Below are 21364 nucleotides of genomic sequence, written 5' to 3' on the forward strand. Positions count from 1 at the left end.
TTGCTAAACGGCCCGTCCCGGAATCTAAGTATTTAATATATACATTTAGAGGGCCCCGCAGCTTCTACATTTTTGTTTGTCGAGGCTCGTCTCATTTTTATTTTAAAAGGATAAACCTATAATGACTATATTTCCTATTAAGTTCGTCTCTAAAATAAAAGAAAATCTCTTAATTATTTACATGCTTGCAGATTATTTACAGCAGGATCCGAAATGCTTTTACAGAATAAGGAAACATGACCATGCATACGGACAGCTGATCGAACATTATGGGCCCAAATCCAGCTCATGCGGGATGGGCCAGACCTGGGCCACTGTTTATCCGAGGCGGGTCTGTTTGGTCTGTTTTGACCTGGGCTCGACCTTCATAAGGTTGAGGGGCGCGGACTTGTGCTAATTGTTATAAGGGTGTGGCTTGATAATTATAACGAGGCAGTTTATCAAAAGAGAATGCTAATTACAAAACACAACTAATTTCCAAGACATAGCCTAGTATACTGCCAATCCTTTTGTCTGTTAACCTAACCAACATATGATATTAAACCATACTACATTTTTTGTATTCACTATATGAAAGGACCAAATCCAATACCCAAACAAGATTGTAAACCATTACGCACTACATAATCATCTATATAGCAACTACATGTGGACATAGATGTCTTCAAATCTTCCCTTTTGTATTCATGCTCGACTTTCAAATTACATGGACAGTATTAGTTGTGTACCTGGTATAGAGGAAAAAAAGAAGAAGGAAAAGGATCAGCTGAATAGTACACAGCAAACAACAACGCAGCAGATTCACAGCAACAACACAGCAACAACGACCAGCCAACAATGATGAAGCTCAGCAAGGAGTCGAGCAACAAATAAACAATCCCAGAAAAACAGAGTAGGAAATAACAGCCCAGAATGTTGAATGTAACAGCAACAGAAATCCAATGACCACAAGAAAGCTTGGCAAACGACAGAAAAGCAAAACCACAAAGACAACCTGATCCAACTGGACTCTTACACAGTTTCTTCTAGACAATACTCATTCACAATGTTCTGAAATTTATTTCTGTTTTTCCTTTTCAGTTTTCTTACTCACAGAATCTCTCCTGACTCGAAAAATGAATTTTTCTTTTCTAATGGAAGGTCTCCTCTTTTATAGCCTAACCTTAACACTTTACAGTCTGTTTTACAACTCAAAATTGCCCCCTCCCCTTCGTTGTTTTTCCACTCACTTCTTTTAAATAAACAAAACTCCCATCAAATCCCTGACAGCCCCTCTCTCTTTTGTTGTTAAAATGTACTGATCACTTGTTTGTTTAACCAAAGTATGGGCAGCGGGAATATAATCTGACAGCACATGCTGTCCAATTATTTTAATCCCTTAAAGCTAACCATACACATGCTACCCACGGTCCAAACCAAATGGCATTGTGTTTTAAAACCAAAGTCTGAATCTGCTATTATAACCTTTCCCCTAGATATTCTTTTAATTCAATTTGAACAAAATCAACAGGCAATACAATTCAGTTCCTAATGAGACTCAAATACGATCACAGCAGAAATAAGCAATACGAATCAAGTTGTTACCATTAACGATTGAAACTAATTGACGACATATATCGACTCGACTATATTAATCGTAACACATAACAATCAATCGTTCATATAAACAACACGTATAGAGTCCCGAATGGCTTCAGACAAATTTGTTCAAACACTGGGAACTTATATGAATTAAACTCGCTTGACGATTAATCTAATTGATGAGCACGTATATCACAGGGTATATTCAGAACACAAACAGAAGACAATTGACCAAATAAAAGGCCTTTAACATAGATGGAAGAAATCCGAATGGAAAATAACAAAAGAAAATAACCAATCATACACAATGAAACAATGCTGACAACTTGACTAGCAGTTGAATAAAACAAAAAGGAAAAGAAAACTTACCAAAAAATGTCCAAACAAAACTGAACCAAATCTGACTCAACATTGAACTTTTGAGGCCGAACAAACTTTAATCAGGGTGTTCTCACATGAGAACACCTTGATTAAGGTCCATTAGACCTCAAACCCCCGTTAAGGCTAGCCGGATTCCCCATGTGCATGTGTTCTAAAGTCTGGATTTTCAGATCTTGGATTTTTGGGAGTTGTGGGTAGATTCGGACCAAACCAAGCTTGGTTTGGTCACGAGGACGGTCAGGGGGTGTCTGGTATGAAGATGGGGTGGTTTGGCATAGATCGAGTTTTGTCTCGAATCTTCAAATCCAGATTCGAGACGATAGGAGGTGATTCGAGGTTCGTGGTTAGTGGATTCGTGTTCAAGGTGGTTGGATGCTTTAGGGGTGTGAAGGGGGTGGTCACCGGCGTTCGTGCCACCGGGTTTTGGTGGAGGGGAAGCTAGGGCGGCTTGCTAGGGTTTGGGGTTTCAGCTTGGGGAAGGAGACGAGTGAGGGGTGGGGTTCGGATAGGGGGCGTGGGGTGAAGGGTTGAGTTTATATATGGGGAGTCTGATTGGATCTGAGCCGTTAGATCAGATGATCTCAACGGCTTGGATCTGAGGATGAGACATGAGACGGGGTCGTTTGGTAGTTAAACGGGGTCGTTTGGTTTAAGTGAGGGGTTGGGTCAGGCTGGTTATTTGGGTCGGGTTTGAACATGGGTCGCTGAAAGAGGTCCTGAACCGTTAGATCGGCTGGGATGGACGGCTCAGATTGATTTGCCTGAAACGACGTCGTTTCAGGAGGTGCCTGGGCAGGCCTGGTCTGGACTGGGTTTGAGTGCTGGTTTGGGCCTGTTTTTGTTCCATTTATCTTGGGCCCAACCGATTTTCTTCCTTTTTTGTTTTTCTAGTTTCATTTTTCTTTTAAAAAAAAATAAAATAAAATAATAGACAATAAAATAATGAAATTAAAACTAAACAACAATGGAACATTTTAACACAATTATCACCAAATATTCAAGTAAGTTAACTAAAAGCCTAGAACGAACGATGCACACATATGTATATATATATTTTTTGAATTTTCTTTTACTGACACATATTTTTGTATTTTTGTTTGGCAATGACTAGATGTAAAATGGACAGACCCATAAATGACTAACAACACATGTCACGGAAAACTCGAAAAATTGTACAGCGAAATCATTTGTCACTATTTTTATTTTCTTTTGGAGCGATTGCTCGTAAAGCAAAAATCACGTGCTTACAATTAGAAAGCATGCTTATAGGATTAAAGGAAAATACAAGGCTATGAAACATGTCTATGAAGCTAAAATCAGTGTGCATCTAGAAATCATGCTTGTAGGGTTAAAACTAGTTCGACATTAGATATCATGCCTATAGGATTCTATTAATTGGTTCTGAATACAATCGCCATTGTCAATCAATTTAGATAATATGACTATAGGACTTAATAATAATTTTGGATTCTGTAAACGTGATACATTACTGTCTGAAGTACCCAAACGATATACATTAAAATTGGTAGGAAAATAATAGGTCCTAATAGTCGCCTTGATGAATCTTCTTCTTTATAACATTGCTCGCCTATTTCTCACATATATATCCTGCCTATAGGACTTTAAGATCGATAAAGATTGTCATTAATTGCGTGCATTTACTGTTTATATGAGGAGGTAAACATAAGCCCATATTTGCTTTGTATTTGCAAGTCATAATTGTTTTGTTTGTCGCCTAGTCTTTTACATTTTGAGCAACCTAAGCTTAGTCTTGAACTATCCCAAACAGAGGTCCTAATACCTCTAGGGCCATAGGTAAGGGACGGGTAGTGCACGCATAGGAACAAACTAGAATCAACTTGAACTCTTAAGTAACAACATAAAGATAGTAATCGGGTAGCAGGAGATACTAGTCCATGTGCTGAATACTATGAGTAACACCCTAACTTGAGGGAGTTACAAAGTATTGCACGGGGTGATCCTATAGGCTAAAAACTCCCCCCCCCAATTCATTTTTAAAATAAGTTGTTTATTTCATTTGTCCAAATTGCTTCCTTTTCCCTTAGACTAATTCACTTAAGTTAAGTTAGGCTAGGACCCACTAGTATGGACCTCGAGAGGTGCCTAACACTTTTCCCTCAAGATAATTTCGAGCCCTTACCCGATCTCTGGTGATGCAAACTGGTATAATATGTGTTATGTGCTCTAGGTGGCCTAACACACCTTAATCCGTTAGGTGGTGACTCTAACCAATTCTTTTTCCCTACCCTTTCAAAGGAGTTGTCAAATGTCGAAACCCGATTTCGCGAGAAAAGGGGAGCAACAACATGGGGACTCTGCTGGGGATTATCCTTAGGCTCTTACCATTACGAATTTGATCTGCATGAATTAGTCTCTCTTGATAAGCGTACTTTTGTTATATTGCTATCCCGGTCTTGTTTTCCTTTTATTGCTACATGCACATCCTTTCCCTATTTCCCCTTTTATATGAACTCATATGCAACTCTTCGTTTAATTCGATTACAATGTGTGTTTCCCCTTATTTCCTAAATCATGTTCCCTTGCTCCCGACTTTAATTTTGCTATATCATGTCTCTCCCCAATCATCACCCCTTTATTTGCTTTATTACAATTCCTTCATTTCACGAACTAACTTCTTAACTATTTTTCTTTCCTTTATGTCTTTACTTCATTCAATACTGCATTTATTTCCAAACATCTGAAAATACTTGACAACGTGTTATTTTTGTACAAAGCATGCTCAACATCATATCCCACTCGTGCGTACTAATACCATAGCTGCACTTGATGAGTGTCTGCGCTTTTCCTAAAATCACCCTTTAAATTTGGAAAGGCGTATTTGCGGTAAAACTAGTCGATCAGCGGTGCAATCGACGGTTCCGTGCCTTTATCTCTAAAGCTATCTATTTAAGGGTACCAGTCTAGACTTCTATAGAAGCCTTACTCTAATAATAATTGTACATGCATCATGATCAAACCTAGCCTGGGTTAATGTGTTGTCCGCATAATAACCCTCTAAGAAAAGCCTTGTCCAAAGTCCACCGGGATTTCCATAATCCCAACAGGCGGAACCGTGATATGTGCATTATTTGGAGAAATAAATGCCGACATATTAATCGTTAATGTGTAAGTAGTCGAATCCGGAAGGAGCAAGGGTCTAACTCTGTTTATTTTTGCAGAAAATGAGGCACGAAGTCCCCAGGTTCGTCATGGTCCGAAATATACCACCGTTATTGCTGGATTGGTGGGAAAACCTTTCGCCAAGCAACAAAAATCACGTGAAAAGGGTTCTTGGAAACTTACCCTCCTTATTGGATATCTAGCCAAACAATATGTTGATCGAGGCTGCTACTATGTTCTAGGATGGAGAAAGGGTTGTATTCCGTTTTGGCAATATAGAAATGACTCCTCTTTTGGAGGAAATAGGAGGATTCGCTAGATTACAATGGGATAGTCGCGGTTTACTAATACTAGAAAAATGCACTACCAGGGGGGTTATGAAGATAATGGGTCTGAGAAAGAATGACGACTTGGCATGCCTGAAGAAGTCCTACATATCCTTCGACTTTCTCTATGAACGATACGGATACATCAAATCTTACCGTATCTTCCATGACGAATTCTCCATCATTTCCCTGGGTTGGACTTATCGTAGGGTTTTTGTATTCATCACCTACTTTCTGGGTATGATAGTGTTTCCAAGACAAGGGGACAGAATTCACACCAGGTTGGCCATGATAACCAAAGCTTTAATAGAGGGAATCGATGGACAAACATATACTATTATTTTGATGAATGTAGCAGAAATATACGGGGCTCTAGATCATTACAAAAACGGGTTCAAATAGTTTGAGGGTTGTAACTTGCTGATGCAGATTTGGTTGTTAGAACATCTTCAAAGAGGCCAATACCGCCAAGAGTTTCCACGGAGACCATGGAATGATCACATAGCTTTCCACCATCCAAAAAGAATGACTTTTATCCCAGACAGGTTTGCACAGCCAGAGAATGCTACAGAATGGGCACAGTTTTCTAGTAATTTGACCGAGGACAAGGTTCATTGGATGTTCGAATGGTTCCTACTAACGAATTTATCATCAGATCCAGGGATGTTCTGCATCTGGTGTTGATTGGGTTAAGGGGCATACATCATTATGTTCCTATCAGGGTCATGAGACAACCTGGTAGAAAACAAGTCATACCACAAGTCTCCAAAAGGAGTCATTACAAAGAAGATTTTCAGGATGATGCCATTTTATACAAATGTGAGGCCCAGCACATATGGCATTTGAAGATTATCATTGAAAAGGATACCATCGAGCAAGATCGATATCACGCAGTTCATGTGTACTTCTACCCATAATGGTTAGAAGATAACATAGCAAGTATAGTCAAGCCAGGGGTTGGTCAAGGAAACAAGGTCATAGATGAGGATGCTGAAGCACAGGTGAAGTATAAGAGGCTACACAAATGAGTCCTTGATTCCGAAGCCAGGCATTTGGAACAACACAAGTTAGACAAGGAGTCAATTAATGAGTGGAGCAAAATGGCTACAAGGTCGATAGAAAGGTTGGAATATTCGAAGCAAGGTCTAATGGAACTGGAAGGGAAGATGAGGAAAAGGGTCATAGATTGTCACAATGCACAGGGCAACGAAAGAGGACACCTAGCTAGGGCATACCGGCTGCTAGACATGCATGACCTGGGGAATCTAATTGATGGAGCCAAGAGGGTCAAATATGAAGAAGGTCCCTCTGGGACCAAGTAGATTAGGTTTATCTATTTTGAGTCATTTTGGAATTCTAATGTAATAACGTAGATGCCATTAGTGACTCATTTATTCATTTTCGTTTTTAGGTTCGTCTTATTTATTACATTAATGAAATGAGGTATTTATCGGCATTAAATCTCTCCAACTCTACTTGTCGCTAGGCTTACCTGGGGCACAATGAGGTTCCCCAAATTAGAACACGAATTTACATTCCTGCAATACGTGTTTAACTACTGCAAATACTTTTTAGAATCCTTACTGACTTGTTTACCTTTTTGCATTTTTCTTTATTTTAGATATTTCCATCCCCTAAGGTTGTTTCGCACATACTGGCATCGTCAGAGTATCACACCAGATCTAGAGGCCCTCCACCTTCTCCTCTTTCAAGTAATCTGAAAAGCAAGGGAAAGGCTAAGATGGATGATATGAGTGGTATCTGGAAAGAAAATGACGCACACGTGGAAAATGTTGAAACTTCAGACGGTCGGAGTACTCTAGCCCAGAATGATTTGGTCCTACGGTTGGAGCAGAAAATAGTAGAATTGCAAGGGGAACTTGAGCAGGTCCACAACTTGGCAATCCTCTCCCTCACCTTAAACGCCCGATATCTTAACAATCAAAATGCTCAAAATCGAGCATCTCCTAAAAACATACCAAACCAACATCCGCAAAATCCTCTCGCGCCATATCAATACGCAACACCTCCCTAAAATCCTAATCCTCCACCAGTATCGACTCCTCCTCAACACCAGCATCTCCCGACCCAATACACACAAACCACTTACCATACTCCTCAGAATGCCCAACAACCTATCCCTGATACGCAAAATTCAACTAATGATCACCACTACAATCCAACCACCGACACCCACCAAAACAATCCCATATACATGGAAACCTTACCCCACTCTACTCAATCGGTCCCATAAACTCCAGAATCCGCCGAGAATGACCTGCTTATTAAGAGTATGGCGGAAGAGCTCAAAAAGCTCACAAGACGCATCCAGGGTATTGAAGTAGGCAAAGGAATTGAGGGTCTGAATTATGAAGATCTATGCATTCAGCTAGACGTAGAACTTCCGGAGGGTTACAAACCTATTAAGTTTGATATGTTTGACGGAACGGGTGACCAAAAGGTACATTTGAGGACATACTATGATAATTTCATCGGAGTTGGGAAAGATGAAAGAATTTGGATGAAACTATTCATGAGGAGTCTCACTGGAGACGCCCTATCTTGGTATATCAGTCAAAATCCCAAGAAGTGGGTTAATTGGGTAAGCATGGCATCTGACTTCATAGACCGATTTAGGTTTAATACAGAGAATGCACTAGACGTCTTCTATATACAGAACCTCAAGAAGAAACTAACAGAAACTTTCAGCAAGTATGCTACTCTATAGAGGTCAGAAGCTGCAAAGGTCAAGTCAGCACTAGAGGAAGAGCAGATGAACAAATTCTTCATCAGGGCCAAGGACCCACAATACTATGAAAGGTTAATGGTCAACGAAAATCACAAATTCTCTGACATCATCAAACTTGGGGAAAGGATTGAAGAAGGGTTCAAGAGTGGGATGGTAACCAATTTTGAGGCATTGCAGGCTACGATCAAAGCATTACAGTTAGGAGGTATATCAAAGAAGAAAGAACTTGGGGCAGTGATGGTGGTCCAAGGTCCAAAATATCCACTCACATACCAAACACCTCCACCTACATACCAACCTTCACCTCCCAAATATCCTCAATCCGCTACCGCCTACCACACTTATAACACCCATCCAGCCTATTACCATTCACCCCCAACCCGTCAAAACTATCAAAAACCCAAACCCAATTTTGATCACAGGCCGCCCAGACAATACACCCCTATTGCTAAGCCCATCTACCCACAATATGAAAGACAGGAGGTTTCCGGATATGTCACCCCTATTCCAGTCATCGCCATGGAAAAGTCCTCCCAATGGTTCAACCCGAACAAAACATGTGCGTACCATTTCGGCATGAAGGGGCATACTACTGATGAATGCCGCACTCTGAAAGACAAGATTCAGACCCTGATTGATACCAAAGTCATACAAGCAAAGGAAGTTGCACCCAATGTCCGCAACAATCCCCTCCCAGATCATAGGGGTGAATGAGTAAATGTGATAGAAACTGATGAAGTATGGGATGTTGAAGGGTCAATTGGGCTTATTCGGGAAGGTGATAACCCTAAACTTGTAGTCAAACTCACTCCTATTATGGTAAACATACAGCCACCGGTTGAATAAGTAGCCGCATCAGCTCCGTTAGGAATCAAAGTGACAGCACCTACGACCACACCTACTTCATTCGAAGTAGAAGTAGCCACACCCGTCACTGTGACGGTACCATCCACACCACCCTTCAATTCCAATGCCATACCTTGGGATAATGTTGTCGAAGCTAGGAGAAAAGGAAAAGAAAAAAATGGAAGAGGCTGGTATTGCACAGGGGATGAACAGAACTGGAAGTATCTATACAGCCGAAAAGTTGGGAGGAACAAGCAAAGAAGTTGCTGCCAAACAACCCATCATTGAAACTGGTCCAGATGATCTCTGGAGGAAAGTACAGGCAAGAGAATACTCTGTTGTTGATCATCTGAATGAAACCCCTGCTCAGAATTCCATTCTGTTGCTGCTATAGAATTATGAGACGCATAGGAATGCGGTAATGAGAGTGTTGAATGAAGCTTATGTGCCCAGCAACATCAATAGTGGAGAAATGGACAACATGGTAGGGAAAGTACTAGAAAGCCACAAGATCACCTTTCACGAAGATGAACTACCACCTGAAGGACTAAGTCACAACAGGGCAATGCACATCACAATATAGTTTGAGGACAAATTCATCGCAGTGTCCTAATAGATGGGGGTTCAAGCCTCAACATTTGTTCATTGACTACTCTAAAAAGGTTGGGTAAAGATTTTCATGAGATACGAGCAGGGAATATGAATGTGAAAGCATTTGATGGGTCTCAAAGGGCCATAATTGGGGAAATTAACCTTTGTTTGCAGATAGGCCCAACTTGGTTTGATGTCGAGTTTCAGGTATTGGACATATCTACTACATATAATCTCTTACTGGGACGACATTAAATACATGCTGCTGGAGCTGTGGCTTCTACACTACACCAAGTCGTGAAGTTCGAATGGAACCATTAGGAGGTAATCATTCATGGAGACATAAGTAATCCTATTTACACCAGTCAAACTGTCCTGGTTGTCGAGAATAGAAGAAAGGTTGGTGGAGAAACTTATCACCTCATCGAGCGTGTCAATGTAATTGAGTAAGATAAATGGTGAAACAGCAAAATAGAAAGCATACTAGCATGGTCAGGGTATGAACCCGACAAAGGGCTTGGGAAGAAACTCTAGGGCATTACCAAACCAATACAGCTGAAACATCATGGTACAACTTTTTGGCTTGGATATCCGTATACATGGAAGAAATATGATGATGGTCGCCCCCATAGTGCAGTCCTTATTACCCTCTTGAGCAGCCAATGCCGCATCTGAATCAGACCTTTCATCAGGCCGATAAAATATGGGGATCTGAAGAAGAGTAAGCTTTGGCTGGGCTAAGGAACCCCTTTCTAGAAGACAAAGACATGGATTGCAATGTTATTGTTGAGACTAAGCCCTGCCTCCCTATTTGCATAAGGCTAAGCATTGCCTTCTCTTTGTATGAGACTAAACCCTGTCTCAAATCTTGCATGAGGCTAAGCCATGCCTCTTTATTTGCATAAGGCTAAGCTCTACCTTTCCTTGCATGAGTCTAAGCATTGCTTTCCCATCTACATAAGGCTAAGCTCAACATTTCTTTATCTAATGACTGAACATTACTCTATCCGAAGCCTAGAACTATTTCACCTTTTTCGGGGCTAAGCTCTGTCCCGATCCTATACAAGTGTCATGACCCCAGTTCGCCCTTCGTGAACCATCGTGACGGCAAGCCTAAAATGCGGAAAAACAACCCAAACTTGCGGAAGAAAAGAAAAAAACAATTTAAAATTGGAATGGAGAAATGAAACCACGTTTTAAAGGTGGCGCTCGACATACACAACATTTAACTTCTCAAAACCAATACATAATCCCAACACCCGGAAACCCATGAATCACAAGCTAAGAGATACATAAGAAGCTCTAACTCCAGAATTGTCTAACAAAAAGCGGAATCCTAAAGGGCTATGCTATTACAAAAAGATAGAAAGGGACTCTTCGGTCTGCTGACGCAACAGATAGCGCCTCGCCTCAAGGATGATAAGACTGAGTGGAAGCACCTGGATCTGCACAACAAAAATGTGCAGAAGAGTAGCATGAGCACACCACAGTGGTGCCCAGTAAGTATCAAAACTAACTTCGGTGGAGTAGTGACGAGAAATAGTCAAGACACCTACCGGTCCAATAAACTGTACAACTATAGGAACAACGGAACATGATTTATATATAAAGACTACACCAAATGGCTAGTAATACTACAATCACAATAAGGAAAGAAAACAACAAGTAACAGCGGAAATACCAAAATGATGACATAGAAGAGCAAGCAAAAACACAAACCCGGATCGTAAATTCACACTACAGTAAAGGTAAGCAATAACTCAGGTCCTACGACAGTGTTCACATCAGGTCTTATCCAACAATTTCCACGAAGTACCGGATCTCAAACAAATTACAGATCATGAGTCCCAGTACCTGAAATCTAACACTTAGCATCCTGCGCCCCCATAAACCTCATGGGCATGCTGACAACTCACTTGCTAACAAGAGCCACTCTCACATATATAACAAGGAAACTAGGGTGTACATCTATACTCAGTAAAATCATGAGTACTTCACATCCAATAGGAGTGTTCAACTATGTGTATGCTTGTGCAAGTGCTTTAACATAGTTCCTACCAGCTAATAAGCGTAAGGAAAAGAACGGACAACACGTAAGAGATGTTTCCTCACAACTTCCACGAGATAAAGCTCATACAGGTAAGCATACCACAACACAATATTAAACAACAAGAATGCCCCCATGCCATCACAAATCATCACAATCAATCCTGACATAGCCCACCTTGTCTCGCCACGTGTGCAAATAATAACATAATAAGTGCCTGCCTTGTTTCGCCACACGTGAATCATAATGTTCCCACCTTGTCTCGCCCATGTGTAACCCACATATATGCATATATATATACATACCCCGCTTGTCACGCCGCATGTGCAATATATCAATAGTTGCAATAGTACGGCAGAAACCTCGTGCATCACAATATCAACAACCGCATGGCAGAAACCTCGTGCACCACCACAACAAGTACAAAAGCACAATGACAATATATACAAGAACATGACAAGTAAATCAACTCAAGAACTTTCGATCACGAGGTGACGATAAAACTAACTCACAAGGAATAACCACAATAGAGAATACTAAGAATGATAAGAACAGCTCAACAAGGGAGAAAATAATATGAAGCAACGATCCCACAATATGTAATTCAACAACAAGGAAGCTAACACGAATCAAATAATTCAAAATATATAATTCAACAACAAGGAAGCTAACACAAATTAAATAATTCAAAATAAGGAAATTTCAACTAAATATATATTATCTAAACTTCTTTTAAGGTTGGGCAATTTACGAAGAATATACAATAATTTTAATTAAAAATGAGCAGCGGAAAGATAATCATCACCTCAATCAAGACTAAACAATTACATGGGAGATAATAATGATTTCCAATATAGATGAGCAGTTATGAAAGATAGCATGACAATAGAAGAGGTAAAATCTTTGGTTAAGCAAAATAAGAGTCATATAGGCAATAAGAATGAATCATGAGCAATTAATTCCAATTAGAGCATGTAGAGGTGAAACTAGTAAGTGGAAAACTCAAGAATATCAAGTACACATTCATACAAAGTGAATATAAGGACCTAAGAACCCTAAAAGGTGAATTTTTGACCTATGAACATTGAGGAGCGTTGGCTATAGTTCTATAACGAATTGTGAAAGTATAAGTGATAATCGAAACTCTAGAGCATTGGCTCGAGTTGTAAAGTGAATTGTGAATTAGAAGTAAGAAAGAGAAGAGATCATTATGTTGCCCCCATGCCGGGCTATTGTTGAGGTTCTCTTGCATTGCGTTATTAGTTGATATTACGGACACTTAGGTTGATGATTCTTTATGTTAGATGTTGTAACAAGTTTAGTTATAGCTGAGGTAGTTAGATGTTGAAACTAGTTGAGTTATAGTTGAGATAGTTAGATGTTGGAACAAGTTTGGTTATGGCTGTTTCTCCCTCACCGGGATGTATATGCTTGTATTATTGAGTTACCTTGTCGGGATAGTGTAGTCTATTGTTGATACCTTGCCGGGACGGTTAATTATGATTATGTTTGACTGTTTATTTGGAACGGGTTGCACACGGCAACAAATATTATATTGGATCGAGTTGCACGCAGCAACAGTTATATATGTGGATCGGGTTGCACACCGCAATAGATATTATATTGGATAAGGTTGCACGCCGCAACAGTTATATTTGAGGATTAAGTTGCACACCACAATAGATTTTATATTGGATCGAGTTGCACAATGCAGCAGTTATATATGTGGATCGGGTTGTACGCCGCAACAATGTTAAATGATAAGGGATCGGGTTGCGTGCCGTAACAGTATTGTTATTGTATTGATTGTAGACATCGAGTGTTCTTCCATACTTTATTAAGTTTCTGATAAAATTGATATGTTTCCCCAGAGCATGTTTCCCCCTCCCTTTAAAACTGTTGTTACCTGTTTATATTTCTGCTGTATATTATATAACTGCACAGGTTTATCTGGAGTCTGGTCCTAGCCTCGTCACTACCTCGCCGGGGTTAGGCCAGACACTTACCAGCACATGGGGTCGGTTGTGCTAATACTACACTCTGCACTCTGTGCAGATACCGGAGCGACACTTGATCAGCGGCAGTAGCTCGGGAGCCAGCCTTCAGTCCACCGAGACACCGAGGTAGCCTTGGCGTCCGCAGGTCTGGCGTCTCCTCTATCTTATTATATATTCTGTTATCTCAAGTATTCGAGACAAACAGTGTTATATTTCTTTCAAACGGTTGTATTTTGTACTCTTAGTAGTCGGTGGATGTTGTGACATGAGGTTCCGGGTAGAGACATGTATTGACTTTCGAAACATTATGGCTTTATATTTATTTAAGACTTCATCTTAAATTTCATATTTCGCTGTTATTTAACTGTTTATTTCCTAGTTAATATAATTGGTAAGAAGTTTTAAAATAAAGTTGTTAATGATTTCTAAGTTCATGGCTTGCCTAGCTTCTACGAGTAGGTGCCATCACGACTCCCGAGGGTGGGAGATCCGGGTCGTTAGAAGTTGATACAAGAGCTCCAGGTTACATAGGTCTTACAATTCAAGGACAAGCTCAGTAGAGTCTGAGGGATCGGTACGGAGACATCGGTATTTATCCCCTAAAGGCTACAGAGTTAGGAAAATTTCACATTTGTTCTTTCTCGTCGTGCAATTTTGTATCTCAATGCTAATTGAACATCTACTTTGTTCTTTCACAGATGGCGAGAACACGCGCTTCCTCATCTATCACTCAGTAGCCCGAGCCCCCAGCAGTAGCTCCCACGAGGGGCAGAGGGCGAGGCCGAGGCCGTGCCAGAGGCTGAGGTAGGGGTAGAGCTTAGCCCCGAGCAGCAGCCCCATTAGCGGAGCATCAAGTTGACTTTGATGACGGGGTTCCAGCTCCAGCAGCTCCGGTGGGCCCAGCTCAGGTCCCAAATGGGTTTATTACTACCACAGTCCTTCAGGATACTCTGGTCTGATTAGTGGGCCTCATGGAGAGTGTCACCCGAGTGGGCTTGCTTCCTGTAGCACCAGCCGCCTCTCAGGCTGGAGGAAGGGCTTAGACTCCAACTACTCGTACTCCGGAGCAGGTAGCTCCTTAGATTCAGACTCCAGCGGTTCAGCCGGGTGTGGTAGCTCAGACCGGTGATGGAGCGACTATGTCTGCCGATGCTTTGTGGAGGCTGGACAGGTTCACCAAGCTCTTCTCTTCCACTTTCAACGTTGCATCTACTGAGGATCCCCAAGATTATCTAGATAGCTGTCACGAGGTTCTCAGGAACATGGGTATTGTTGAGACCAATGGGGTCGATTTTGCTACATTTCGCTTGTCTGGATCCGCCAAGACTTGGTAGAGGGATTATTGCTTAGCTAGACTAGACGGATCACTAGCCTTGACTTGGGAGCAGTTCACACAACTATTTCTGGAAACGTTTCTCCCCATTACTCAGCGAGAGGCTTATCGGAGGCAGTTTGAGCGCCTCCAGCAGGGTTCCATGATGGTTACCCAGTATGAGATCAGGTTCATCGACTTAGCTTGCCATGCTCTTGTCATACTTCCTACCGAGAGAGAGAGATGCTGAGGAGTTTTATTGATGATCTCATTCAGTCGATTTGCCTTCAGATGGCTAGGGAGGCTGGGAGTGAGATCACTTTTTAGGATGTGGCCAATGTGGCCCATAGAGTGGAGATGGTCCTGTCATAGGGGGGTGGTCATGGGTAGGATAAGAGGCATCGTCATTCAGGTAGATTCAATGGTGTCTCGTCTGGAGGTAGGGATTCATATGGTAGAGGCCATCCTCCTAGGCCCTTTCAGTCAACTCTTCAGGTCTCTCACGGCTCTTCAGGTAGCCATGGTCAGCAGATGCGGTATTCCGATCACCAGCTCCTATCAGTGCACCACTAGCCCCTATCAGTGCACCGCCGCTCTAGAGTTTTTGGGGTAGTCTTTCAGGTCATCAGGGTCAACAGTCTTCCTCAACAACAACACTCAAGTAGATGTTTTGAGTGTGGTGAGTATGGTCATATCAGGAGGACTTGTCCGAGGTTGGTGGGTACTCAGTCGCTGCAGCAGGGTTCCCGTGCTATGGTCCAGGCACAAGGTGTTCCACAGACCGCCCAACCAGCTAGAGGTGGGGGTAGAGGTGCTAGAGGTTGAGGTATAGGATTTAGAGGTAGAGCTCAGGCCGCTAGAGGTGGAGGCCAGCCAACTGCAGGCCGTCCCATAGATGGAGCCCAAGGTGGTAGGGCCTAGCCCCGATGTTATGCTCTTCCAGCCAGGCTCGAGGTTGAGGCTTCAGATGCGGTTATCACAGGTACTATTCTGGTTTGTGATAGAGATGCTTCAGTGTTATTTGATCTAGGGTCTACCTACTCGTATGTGTCATCTTATTTTGCACCGTATCTGGTATTGCAAAGTGATTCATTGAGTGTTCCCGTTTATGTGTCTACACCGATGGGTGATTCTATTGTAGTTGATCGAGTCCATTATTTTTGTATTGTGGTGATTGGGGGTCTTGAGACTCATGTGGATTTGTTGCTTTTAGACATGGTCGATTTCGATGTTATATTGGGGATGGACTAGTTATCACCTTACCATGCTATCTTGGACTATCATGCCAAGACTGTGACTTTATCTTTACCAGGAATGCCTAGTTTAGAGTGGAGAGGGACTCCTGGTCATTCTACCCATAGGGTTATCTCTTATGTGAAGGCTCGCGCATGGTCGAAAAGGGGTGTTTGGCCTATTTAGCATATGTTCGTGATTCGAGTTCTGAGGTTCCTTCTATTGATTTTGTGCCCATTGTTTGTGAGTTTCCTGAGGTTTTCCCTTCAGAACTGCTAGGCATGCCACCCGACAGGGATATTGACTTCTGCATTGATTTGGCTCCGGGCACTCAGCCCATTTCTATCCCGCCGTATCATATAGCCCTGCCATAGTTAAAAGAGTTGAAGGAGTAGTTGCAAGGCTTGCTTTAGAAGGGTTTCATTAGGCCGAGTGTTTCGCTTTGGGGTGCGCCGGTGTTGTTTGTTAAGAAGAAGGACAGATCGATGAGAATGTGTATTGATTACTGGCAGTTGAACAAGGTTACAATCAAGAATAAGTATCCATTGCCGAGGATTGATGATTTGTTTGAACAGCTTCAAGGTGCCAGGGTATTTTCGAAGATTGACTTGAGATCTGGATACCATCAGTTGAGGATTAGGGCATCCGATGTCCCTAAGATAGCTTTCCACACTCGGTACAGGCATTATGAGTTCTTGGTTTTGTCATTCGGGTTGACAAATGCCCCCGCAACTTTTATGGATTTGATGAACCGAGTGTTCAGGCTTTATTTGGATTTGTTTGTGATAGTCTTTATTGATGATATTTTGATATATTCCCACAGCCGGGAGGGGCACGAGCAACATCTTAGAGTGGTTCTTCAGACCTTGAGGGATAACCAGTTATATGCTAAATTCTCGAAGTGTGAGTTCTGGTTGAGTTCAATTGCATTTCTGGGTCATGTTGTATCAGCAGAGGGTATTCAAGTTGATCCGAAGATGATTGAGGCAGTCAAGAACTGGCCTAGACCAGCAACAGCTACAGAGATTCAGAGTTTCTTGGGATTGGCAGGCTACTACCGTCGGTTTGTGGAGGGGGTTTTCATCAATTGCAACCCCGATGACCAGGTTGACCTAGAAGGGTGCTCAGTTCAAATGGTCGGATGAGTGTGAGGTGAGCTTTCAGAAGCTCAAGACAGCACTCACTACAGCACCGGTGTTGGTATGGCCCACAGGTTCAGGGCCTTATACAGTTTATTGTGATGATTCTCGTATTGGGCTCGGTGCAGTGTTGATGCAGGATGGCAAGGTCATTGCCTATGCTTCGCGGTAGTTGAAGATTCATGAGAAGAACTATCCAGTTCATGATTCAGAGTTGGAAGCCATAGTTCACGCATTGAAGATTTGGAGGCATTATCTGTATGGTGTGGCATGTGAGGTGTTCACGGATCACAAGAGTCTTCAGTATTTGTTCAAGCAAAAGGAGTTGAATTTGAGGCAGAGGAGGTGATTGGAGTTGTTGAAGGATTATGATATCACTATCTTATATCACCCGGGAAAGGCCAATGTGGTGGCCGATTCCTTGAGTAGGAAGTCAGCCAGTACGGGCAGCCTTGCTTATATTCCGGTCGGTGAGAGGCCGCTTGCTTTAGATGTTCAGGCCTTGGCCAATCGGTTCGTGGGGTTTGATATTTCTGAGCCTAGTCAGGCATTAGCTTGCATGGTCGCTTGTTTTTCTTTATTGGAGCGCATCCGCGATCGACAGTATGATGATCCCCATTTGTGCATCCTTAGAGACACGGTGCAACGCGGAGGTACCGAGCAGGTTACCCTAGATGATGATGGAGTTTTGAGATTGCAGGGTCGAGTGTATATGCCAAATGTGGATGGGCTCCGAGAGTTAATTTTAGAGGAAGCCATAGCTCCCGGTACTCTATTCATTCGGGCACCACGAAGATGTATCAGTATTTGTGACATCATTATTGGTGGCAGAGAATGAAGAAGGATATTGTTGCATATGTGGCTCGGTGTTTAAATTGTTAGCAGGTTAAGTATGAGCATTAGAGGTCTGGTGGTTTATTTCATAGGATTGAGATTCCCGAGTGGAAGTGGGACCGGATCACTATAGACTTCGTTACTGGACTCCCGCAGACTCGGAAAAAGTTCGACGCAGTATGGGTAATTGTTGATAGGCTGACCAAGTCAGCATATTTCATTCTTGTGGCAGTCTCCTATTCATCCAAGAGGTTAGCTGAGATCTATATCTAGGAGATTTTTCGTCATCATGGTGTGCTTGTATCTATCATTTCAGACCGAGGTACACAGTTTACCTCACGTTCTAGAGAGCAGTTCAGCAAGAGTTGGGCACCAGGTTGAGTTGAGTACAACATTTCATCCTCAAATGGACGGGCAGTCCTAGTGGACTATTCATATTTTGGAGGATATGCTCCGAGCTTGTGTCATTGACTTTGGGGCTCCATGGGATCAGTTTTTTTCTTTGGCAGAGTTTGCCTACAACAGCAGTTACCAGTCGAGTATCTAGATGGCTCCTTATTAGGCTTTATATTGTAGGCAGTGCCGATCTCCAGTTGGATGGTTTGAGAAGGGAGAGGCTTGATTGTTGGGTACGAATCTGGTTCAGGAGGCTTTAGGCAAGGTTAGGATTATTCAGGATAGGCTTCGTACAACTTAGTCCACGCAAAAGAGTTATGCAAACCGCAAGGTTCGAGATGTGGCTTTTATGGTTGGAGAGCGGGTATTGCTCCGAGTGTCGCATATGAAGGGCGTGATGAGATTTGGGAAAACGTTCAAGCTCAGCCCTAGGTTCATCAGTCCGTCTGAGATTCTTGATCGAGTGGGAGATGTGGCTTATAGACTTGCATTGTCGCCTAGCTTATCAACCATGCATCCAGTGTTCCATGTGTCCATGCTGTGGAAATATCATGGCAATCCATCCCACGTGTTAGATTTCAGCACCGTCCAGTTGGACAAGGACTTGTCTTATGAGGAGGAGCCGGTAGCTATTCTAGACCGGTAGGTTCGTCAGTGGAGGTCAAAGAGTTTTCCTTTTGTCCGTGTTCAATGGAGAGGTCAGCCTCCTGAGGCATTGACGTGGGAGTCTGAGTCCGATATGCAGCACTGTTATCTCCATCTTTTCCTCGACTCAGGTACTTCCTTCTTCTGTCCATTCGAGGACGAACAGTTGTTTTAGAGGTGGAGAATGTGATAACCCAAAAGTTCATCATTTGTTTTAAAATGAAACTCCGTGTTCTGAGGCATTGAAAACCTCATTTAGAGTCACCTCGATTTACGTGCATAGTCCAGGCGCGTAGTCAGAAAGCTTAAATATGATAATCTGTGAAAAACGATAAGTTTTAATTATAGAATGAGCTAATTTGACTTCGGTCAACATTTTGGGAAAATGGAACCGGACCCATGATTTGATAGTCCTGGAGGGTCCATAATAATGTATGGGACTTGGGCGTATGCCCGGAATTGAATTCCGAGGTCCCGAACCCGAGAAATGAATTTTCAAAGAAAACTGTTTTCTTAAATTGTTTAAAGAAACTTGAAATGAAATTTGATTAGAACATGATAGTATCGGGCTCGTATTTTGGTTTCGGCGCCCGATACAAGTCTCATATATGGTTTAAGTCATTTCTGAAAAGTTTGGTTGAAAACGGACGTCGTTTGACGTGATTCAGACCTAAATTGCTAAAGTTGATACTTGATGAAGTTTGAGAAAAAAATTCTTGATTTTGAGGTTTGATTCATTGTTATTGAATTTATTTTGGCGATTTGATCAGACGGATGAGTTCGTATGATGTTGTTGAGTTAGTATGTGTGCTTGGTTTGGAGTTTCGAGGGCTCGGGTGAGTTTCGGGTAGGATTGGGGATGTTTTAGGCTTAAAACCAGAAAACTTGCAAGTCTCTGAACCCCACCAGTGCGGTCCGCGGTCGACCTTGTGTGGTGTGCAGTGAAGGCTGTGCGGCCGCGGTCGGCTTTGTGCAGTCCGCACAGGGCGTTGCAGTGCGGTCCGCGGTCGGTTGCATGCAGAGCGTGGTGGAAACCTGTGCGGCCGTGGTCCATTTTATGCGGTTCGCATAGGGGATCTGAGAGGGGTATAAATATACGGGATTTTCAGTCATTTTTTATTTTTCAAAACCCCAAAAAACATAAGAGGCGATTTTTCAAACAACTTTTCTCCAAATCAATTATTAGTTGTTTTTAACTAGTTTCCTTCAACCATTAACATCTTTTAAGATGATTTCAACTTCAAATCAATGATTTTCATGTGGGAAATTGGGTGTTTTGGGTAGAACCTAGGTTTTTCAAAAAAATTGGGGATTTGGACCTCGATTTGAGGTCCGATTTCAAAACAAATCATATATTTGGGTTCGTAGGGGAATGGGTAATCGCGTTTTGTTTCGAACCTCGGGTTTTGACCATGTGGCCAGGGGGCAATTTTTGACTTTTGGGTAAAACTTTGGAAAAACTCATTTTCATGCATTGGGATTGATTCATTTAGCGTTTATTGATGTAATTAATTAATTTGTGGCTAGATACGAGCTAATTGGCGGTGGAATCAAGGGGTAAAGCTATAACTGAAGCTTGAGTTGTCTTCGAGGCATCGAGGTAAGTGTTTGGTCTAACCTTACCTTGAGAGATTAGGAGTTGTTTCCTATTTGCTATTTGTTTCTTGTAGAGTACGACGTATAGGCATGGTGACGAGTATCTATGCGTTGGTGTCAAGCATGACCGTGAGTCTTATCTTGTGATATTCATGATCTCGTTGTGTTATTCATGCCTTTGTGAAGATTTCTATTTATTGTGTAAAGTTGTGGAAATAATTGTGACCTATGAACATTAAGGAGCGTTTGCTCCAGTTGTATAACGAATTGTGAAAGTATAAGTGATAATCGAAACTCTAGAGCATTGGCTCGAGTTGTGAAGTGAATTGTGAAGTAAAAGTGAGAAAGAGAAGAGATCATTATGTTGCCCCCTTGCCGGGCTATTGTTGAGTTGACGTTCCCTTGCATTGTGTTCTTAGTTGATATTATGGACGCTTAGGTTGATGATTCTTCGTGTTAGGTGTTGTAACAAGTTTAGTTATAGCTGAGGTAGTTAGATGTTGAAACTAGTTAAGTTATAGTTGAGATAGTTAGATGTTGGAACAAGTTT

The sequence above is a fragment of the Nicotiana tabacum genome, chromosome 1 (assembly GCF_000715075.1).
Source record: "Nicotiana tabacum cultivar K326 chromosome 1, ASM71507v2, whole genome shotgun sequence".
In the NCBI taxonomy this organism is placed as follows: Eukaryota; Viridiplantae; Streptophyta; class Magnoliopsida; order Solanales; family Solanaceae; genus Nicotiana; species Nicotiana tabacum.